Consider the following 7,445-nt stretch of genomic DNA (forward strand, 5'->3'; position numbering starts at 1 on the left):
AGGCCTGGACTATGAACATGGAGGCTCAAAGAAGGAAGAGGCAGCGTGTTGACCTTGAAGCCACTGCCCCTCTCGCCGTCACACCACATGCCACCCCGCTACTCCCTCCCACGGCGGCAGCCGCTCGCTCTACACCACAGCCCGGCACATCACAAGTGCAAGAAAGAAAAGCAGATGAAGATAAGGCCTCTCTACTCACCATCAGAGAAGAACTTCTGCAAACTCTTCAGACGAATGAAGATGCAGACAGTGACGAAGAGCTCTAAGAAGATCTCTCACAGCAGCAGATCAAGAGAGAAGGATGCACCACCAAGCCCAGCAAAAGCCAAAGAAAAAGGAGAAAGCATCAGCAGACTACGAACCTGGTGGCTTCTAAGCATGAAACCTAGCAACAAAGAGGAGTGTGGGCAACTCTGACACCCCTTGCTTGACAAGATAATACCTTGCCTTTACGAAGGCAGGGGGGGACTAGGTGCCTAATATGCTTAAAAATACATGTGCATGTATTATCAGATTGAAGATGATAAAAAAAAACTCATAGTAAACCTGAAAAAAGCTTCCTAGTGTGTTTTAACGGGATCGCGATCCATCAATAAACTTTATCAGCCCATATCTCAAAACATAAGTTATTCCCCTTCTAACGTTAACCTTGGAGCCAGTTTTAGCTTGATTTCAATGAAACAAAGACTAAAAGGCAGAGGAATACTTTCTCTTCAAATCATCGTCGCTGTTTTTTTTATATATGTCTGGTTTAATTTTATATTAATATTTTTTTGGTCAAAAAAAGGCAAAAAAAAACACATTTAAAAAAAAATCATAAAACAAATTCAAAAGCTGAAATGAAAAATCTAACGACGAAGAAACATTTCATATTATAACGTCTCTAAGTCACAGAAAAATGAAGGTTGTGGGGCCAATAATAACGACGGAGATTCGCTTTTAAATTTTCGTTGTAGTTGTAGTTGGAGGGGGGGGGAGGGGGACAAGAATGGGGGTCAATGTCTAATGTTGATGTAAATGATGCCAATACTTCACAACATAAAAATCAGAGCGATTCATGCATATTTACCGGAGATATGGCACCCCCGATCTAAACCGGACTCTCCCCTTTAGTGATTACGTTAGTTTTCTTCCTATGGAAACTCTGTCGGTCGGCTTCTTTCAGTATCAGGCTCATATCATAAGTCATGTGAAAGGCAAATGTAGGAAGTTGACAGCGGTTACTGACACATAATGTATTGCATCTTCTACATAATGCATCAAGATAGTTTGGGCCAGGTCTGATATGATCGTGATGGCGATGTTTGTCTTTTGTATTCTGAAATTCTTTCTTACAAATCTGACACGCCGTCTGACGTTTGAAATCAATTACCGCCTCGGGGGTTAGGACCATGCCATATGTTTTCCCTTCCTCTTTAATTTTCCTCCAGGAGGAGGCCAGGTTCTTGAGAAAGTGCGACGCTGCATCTCTCCCGCAGTAATTCTGTTTGCAAACTACAGAGCCCGTTGAATCCAGGATGCAGAAGGCGTGCGCCATGGCTCTGTGCTGATTGATAACGTGACTGTTGGATTCAGAGTCGTCAAGAATAGCCTCAAAATCAAAAAAGGCAGTGTGTGATGGTGGATATGTTTTACCGCTGTCAATGAATTGCAGCACTGCTTTTGAGGTGGGGAATACAAGTTTCTGCTGAATCTGACAACTGACTTCATGTTCCTTAAGGTCGGCTTTGTCAAAATATCCAGTCAAGCAGTTTTTGCAATATCTTGAGTAATGATTCAGCGTCTGGCCTTTTAAGCGCCGTTTATGACCTCTCATAAATGCTGGCATGAATTTTGCGAATTTTTTTTATGAGGGCAAAATGCTGCCCATCCAGTAATAATAAAGCAACAGATGTCCCACTAGCTGCACCTTTCCGGGTTACATAAATCTCGTGCCTAGTCCCACCCCAACTATTTCCGCTCTTCCGACGCTTTCTTTGGCGCCCCTCCTCCTCCTCCTCATCATCATCATCATCATCATCATCATCATCATCGTCATCATCATCAATGGGGGCTACTGCGTACACATAAATGGAGAGCTTATTCATCCGCTCGATTAGCGCAATATCTTCCCACGCTAGAGGGAAATCTATATCTGGCACAGTCACTAATTTCTTGCATTGTCTCAGTGTTTTTGTTTTGCGAGGATCTTTTTCCAGAAGAGCGTGAGCCGCGAGACATTGCACGAGACAGCAGCCTTCCTCGCCCGAAGGGTTAAAAATGGTGCGAGCTCCCCGGAAGCCCAATGGTTTATTGACGCGTATGCCTATCGCCGCTCGATGACCTGTTCTACCTAAGATTCCCAGCAAACCAGAAGACGGCGGCCCTCCGTAGGCTAAACGTATGTTGTACCGGCGGCCCTACAGCGGCAGATTACGTGGGGCCGCCGTCACCCGTGCTCATAGGTTCTACGTCGGCCCGCTAACAGCGGGCCTACATAGTTATGCCTGCCATTAACCGCCCATTTATATATAGTAATCCAATGTATTTTACATGAATACACCTGATGAATAAATGAAAGATACATTCAGTGGACTTAAGTTTATTTTGACAAGATCTTCAGCTATCACAATAGGGTTTACAATTGGGTTGATGCCATTAGTAAGCAAGAGAAGACACTTATACTTTATCATTACCAGATTTAACAGTTGTATAGCTGTAATTTTACCTTAGAAACTAAAGAAAAATAATCTAAAATCACAACATTTAAGACTTTTCAAGGAACTTAATTTATCCTGTTCAGCAAGGTAATTTCCAAGCAAGACAGTGGAAAATGAAATAAGATAATTCTCCTAAAAAGTAAATCAATCAATATTTTTTGTTAAAAAAAAAAAATAATAATAATAAAAATAATAATAATAAGGGGAGGGATTCCTGGCCCTTGTCATCATTCCTTACAACTACAACAATATCATGGTACACATTCTTACTCTTTATGCCTTAGTGATAGCACCTGATATTACTTATGTATTTACTATTTTCAGCCTGAGGATATAGTCTTTCACATCTTTACTTTAAATCTTACCAATGATTAACTCTGTTTAAAGTATAGTTTATGAATCAACTGTCAGAGAACTTAAAACAATTTAATACTGAACAGCTAAAACACACACACACACACACACACACACACTTTGGTAATACATTGTGTGTAGCTACAAAAAAAGATTTCTTTAAGAACTGAACAATTAGTATTCTTTCACCAATATAATTCTCAGCACCACAAGTATTAATCATTAGTCAGCAACATGAAAACACTGCGAGCACCCTTGAAACAAGCAATAACAAATGCCTAATCTTTGCATCAGTGTTAAGTACAAAATTACCATTAGCTATCCTGAGCTCTATTCCTAAACTGAGTATTTACATAATTAATATCATAATAATCCTATCCCTACATCCTACAGAAAAAAAAAAAAAAAAAAAAAAGTGGCTTCCATTACAGCAATGCTGTCCACAACATTTCAATTAACTACTAATGTACAGATGAAACATTACAGCCAAAAGAATGAAATTAAGGTACAGGCATTTATAAATGAGGAAAATGCATCTAACAGGACTGACTGTGGGCTATGTGGAATGTGACGGGAGGTGTGCATATGGAGCAGGTAGATCATTAAGAGGTGTGAAAGCACATCAAAGGGACACAGGTGCATGTTAAGGTGAATGGAGAAGTGGGATGAGAGCTTCAGGATACATGGAGGGAGACTGGAATGTGTGGTGTCACTGTGGCATGAAAGCCTGGAATGGTACCAGTAAACTGAGTATTTTATGATGCATTAATGCACAAAGAGAGAGCAAGAGAGAGAGAACTTTGAATATGCAATGCCAGAAAGTCTAGGCAGTATCACTGCTCTCACAAGTTCTTACATCTCTCCTCCGACGGCCTCCATCTCGATCTCTGGCTGTTCGAAACCACTCCTTCATTACTTTTTCAATTGAGGCAGCTGTTGCACTCTTGTGCTCTGCATTCTTGCGGACACTTTCTGTCAATAGGAAATCTGCCTTTAACTCAGTAAACTTCAATATACTCAAATCTGAAATGTAAGTAGTTAGACATGAGTAACTCAATTCATATGGGGTAGTGGTTAAAAGTTGATAGCTACATGGTAAGCTAGTATTGTAGTCACAAAACTTTAATGTACAGTCAAAATTAAAATACATGAATAGATGTCAAAAGCAGATTATCCAATAGAAACAATTAAATTCTCGACTATTCAATCAAGCACCACATGAGTTAAGTGATGTGTACTAATCTGAACATCTGGAGTATACTAGGTGTAACACTGTTTTGCCTAATATTCTGTTTAGACTGGAAATACAATGCAGAAAAAATTATGTGGATGAGTTAATTAAGAATATGACTGAATATCAAAGGAAGCAAATTTACTAAGTCTATGCATAGCACAGAAAAAAAATACTATAGGAATGTATACTAAGCATTACTGCATATTTGTAACTGCATGGAAACACTTTTTCTCCCATCACACTTGGCAGACAAGGATATGTACGGTAGTTCTAGCCATTGCTTTTACCTTAGGGATTTGTGTCTGGTCACGTAGTAACCCAAATGAAGATAAACAATACAACACATTACATTACAGTCTTGTATACCAATGGACCCTTTCATTGTTTACTTGTTCTAGGTGAGATAACTGTTAGCCTGTGACTGCATCATAAGCCACTTACTAATTATTGTATCCTTCAGCTTCATTGTGCAAAAGCTCCGTTTCATTCCTTTGCCACACCAATTGAAGTGGATGGACAATGAGTTGCTCACAGTGTATCGCAGAATGCGCCTCACTGTGTCTGGAAGACCTGATCCACCTATTACATACAGACTTGCAATCTGAAAGAGCAGTAACGTTGCAGTAGTAAACAAGTGAAGGATGCATGAAAAACAGTACAGCCACATTCTCTTTGAATTCAGGCTAGCCAAAAATGATACTGTGGTTCTAATATCAAGTGTTGCCAGGTTTGTCAAAAATGATCAGTAAATAAAAAGTTTGACTTTAATTTACAAAAACCTACACCTGTTTCTACTGAAATTTGAAGGTTTCAGCAACATCAATAGTAAATGATCACATAACTTACAACTTTCTTCTCTAGGTCAGGATCCATCAGTTTGCTTTCTAGGGCTTCCATTTCATTCATATCCTTCACAGGAAGTGAATGCCCTCTGGTACTGCTTGATCTTGTTCTTGCACACTGTGGTGTCTGAGGAGAGTATTCAGCTTGGTGGAGTGGGAATGCAGTATAGCACGTAGTTCTTCCAACACCATAAAGATTCTTGCATCTCGGGCTGTAATTTTTTAGAACATATCACTTATGAGCACATAATAACCTGTCATACCAAGATATTAACATATAACAATACCAGCACAATAGTAGTTACGGCCCAAAACTGGAGTATACTTGAACTGCATTTCAAGTCAAATGTAACAACTTCCCTATCACAGTGTTAAGTGACTTCAAAGAAGAAACTGCATTACCATTTACATCCAGACTCTCAGGTGGTTGTAGCTGTGGCTGTGACACAATACAGCTCTGTACAGATGGCCTAGGTGGAACTGGTCTTGCAATCTGGTCTTTGGATTTTACCTCCACATCCCTGATACTGCTGGAAGCTTTTGTCTTAGCCCTTGAACTAAAGCAGTCCTCTTCAGAACTTTCATGGTCAGTGTATCTGCTGGGAGATCTGGAAAAGATATGGAAATATATAATAAACGCAATCTGGAACATTCACATGTATATGTATGAGCACAAGTAAACTAGGTATATGCAAGCACACACACACAAACACATATGTAGATACAGAGACAGGACAGCATGAGCTCAGCTTTCCTCCCCACATATCCCAACTAGGTAAATATACACACTCCCTCCTCTCTCTTCACAGGATTTTTTTTTCATAGAAGAAAAAAGAATGGAAACACACCCACCTCCTCTTCCTTTTGAACAACGGCTAATGATATCATCCTCAGAATCCTCCGTCAGTAGGTCAGAATGATACATAGCGGTTGACAACTGCTCTTGCTCTCTCATATGTATCTGTGGATAAATTTAGTAAATATTACTCATTTATTATCATTGGTTACCATACAGGATCATTCCTTTTACTTGCCTTATGCTAGTACCAGGTTAGTTCATGAAGTTTTGAGAAATCTGCCACAATGAAAGAATTAAGCACATACTATATTCATAGGTAATTTGTTTATTTCTAATTTTCCTAAAAAGTATGTAATGAAAGAAGTGAAAAAGACACAGATACGTGTTGAAATAAATGAATACAACACAACAGGGTACTCACAACAAAGGCACAATTAGACACAACAGACACAAACAACCACAGACATCCCAGATGACGAACACAACAGACAAGGACACACACAGGTCCCAGGTGATGAACCAACAGTGGGTGGACTGGATGCTGCAGTGTTCTGTGAAGTATGACTGATAATATTAAATGAGTCCAGAAATGGCTAGTAAGAGTAGCAGAATGAAGTACATAACTGGAATTATGTAATTCCAGTTACTGTAACTACTCCTATTCTTAGCAATCTCTGAATAAAATATAGCAAAACCTTTGTGAAACAAAAAATGTATATATACTGTACCTGATTCATACATGATTTTAACAGAATACTTCGTCCATTCTGTACATGGTGAATCTCTGTTGCGGACAGCATTGTTTATTCGTGTTGAGGAAAGGTATGGAGGCCACAGTGCTTTGTCTTTGCTAACTAGCCATGATGAAGGGATTACAGCCACATCATTTGTCTTAAGGAATTCCACCAAAACAAATGTTTCACCCATCTGTTGGAAAAAACAAGACAAAACCACGAAAGTGTCTTTAAAGCAAATGCAACCCTAAGTAAATAAAGAAAAAGCAGACACTAACACATCCAGTACCATAGCCCCAACTTCTGCATCACTCATGGTCTATTAAACTGGTGAATCACTGGAATTACAACAAGAAATCATTCTTATAAGGCAGCATTACATATTTGCACATTATTTCTGACAGTGGAATAATATCAAGCCTTCCTCTAAGATGTGATACCTTGTAAACACCCAAATCTGATGAACTTAGTGGGCTTGTAAAGAAGGTGGATATATTACTAAAAGATTCAAAGAGTACCATCACTTCACCTCCATCCTTTCTAACCAAAATGTTCTTTATCAGACCTATATTTGACCCAACCTTCACACAGTTATCTCCAGAATCTATTGAGAACTGGAGTTTCTTGTAAGTGACCTTCTTGAACTGAGAAAAATTATCATCAGATCCTGGCAATGGTCCATTATTATGCATGTGCTTGGGTACCTCTACATCTACATGCTTTTTGGGTTCTGTTGACAAAGAGCATTCATTTCCTCATGAAGTCTACAGATCACTTGTTGGA

The 7,445-nt window shown here is 39.3% G+C and overlaps 1 long non-coding RNA gene across 1 annotated transcript; it reads right to left on the reverse strand.

The window, feature by feature from the left end:
- Positions 1-2,565: 2,565 nt before the first annotated feature.
- Positions 2,566-4,797, reverse strand: LOC126988866 (uncharacterized). The gene is made up of 2 exons (XR_007742600.1): positions 4,729-4,797; positions 2,566-4,076 (listed from the first exon to the last, which is right to left on the reverse strand). It is a non-coding gene; the product is annotated as an uncharacterized LOC126988866 (long non-coding RNA).
- Between the last annotated feature and the right edge of the window lie 2,648 nt (positions 4,798-7,445).

The sequence above is a fragment of the Eriocheir sinensis genome, unplaced genomic scaffold (assembly GCF_024679095.1).
Source record: "Eriocheir sinensis breed Jianghai 21 unplaced genomic scaffold, ASM2467909v1 Scaffold10, whole genome shotgun sequence".
Classification (NCBI taxonomy): Eukaryota; Metazoa; Arthropoda; class Malacostraca; order Decapoda; family Varunidae; genus Eriocheir; species Eriocheir sinensis.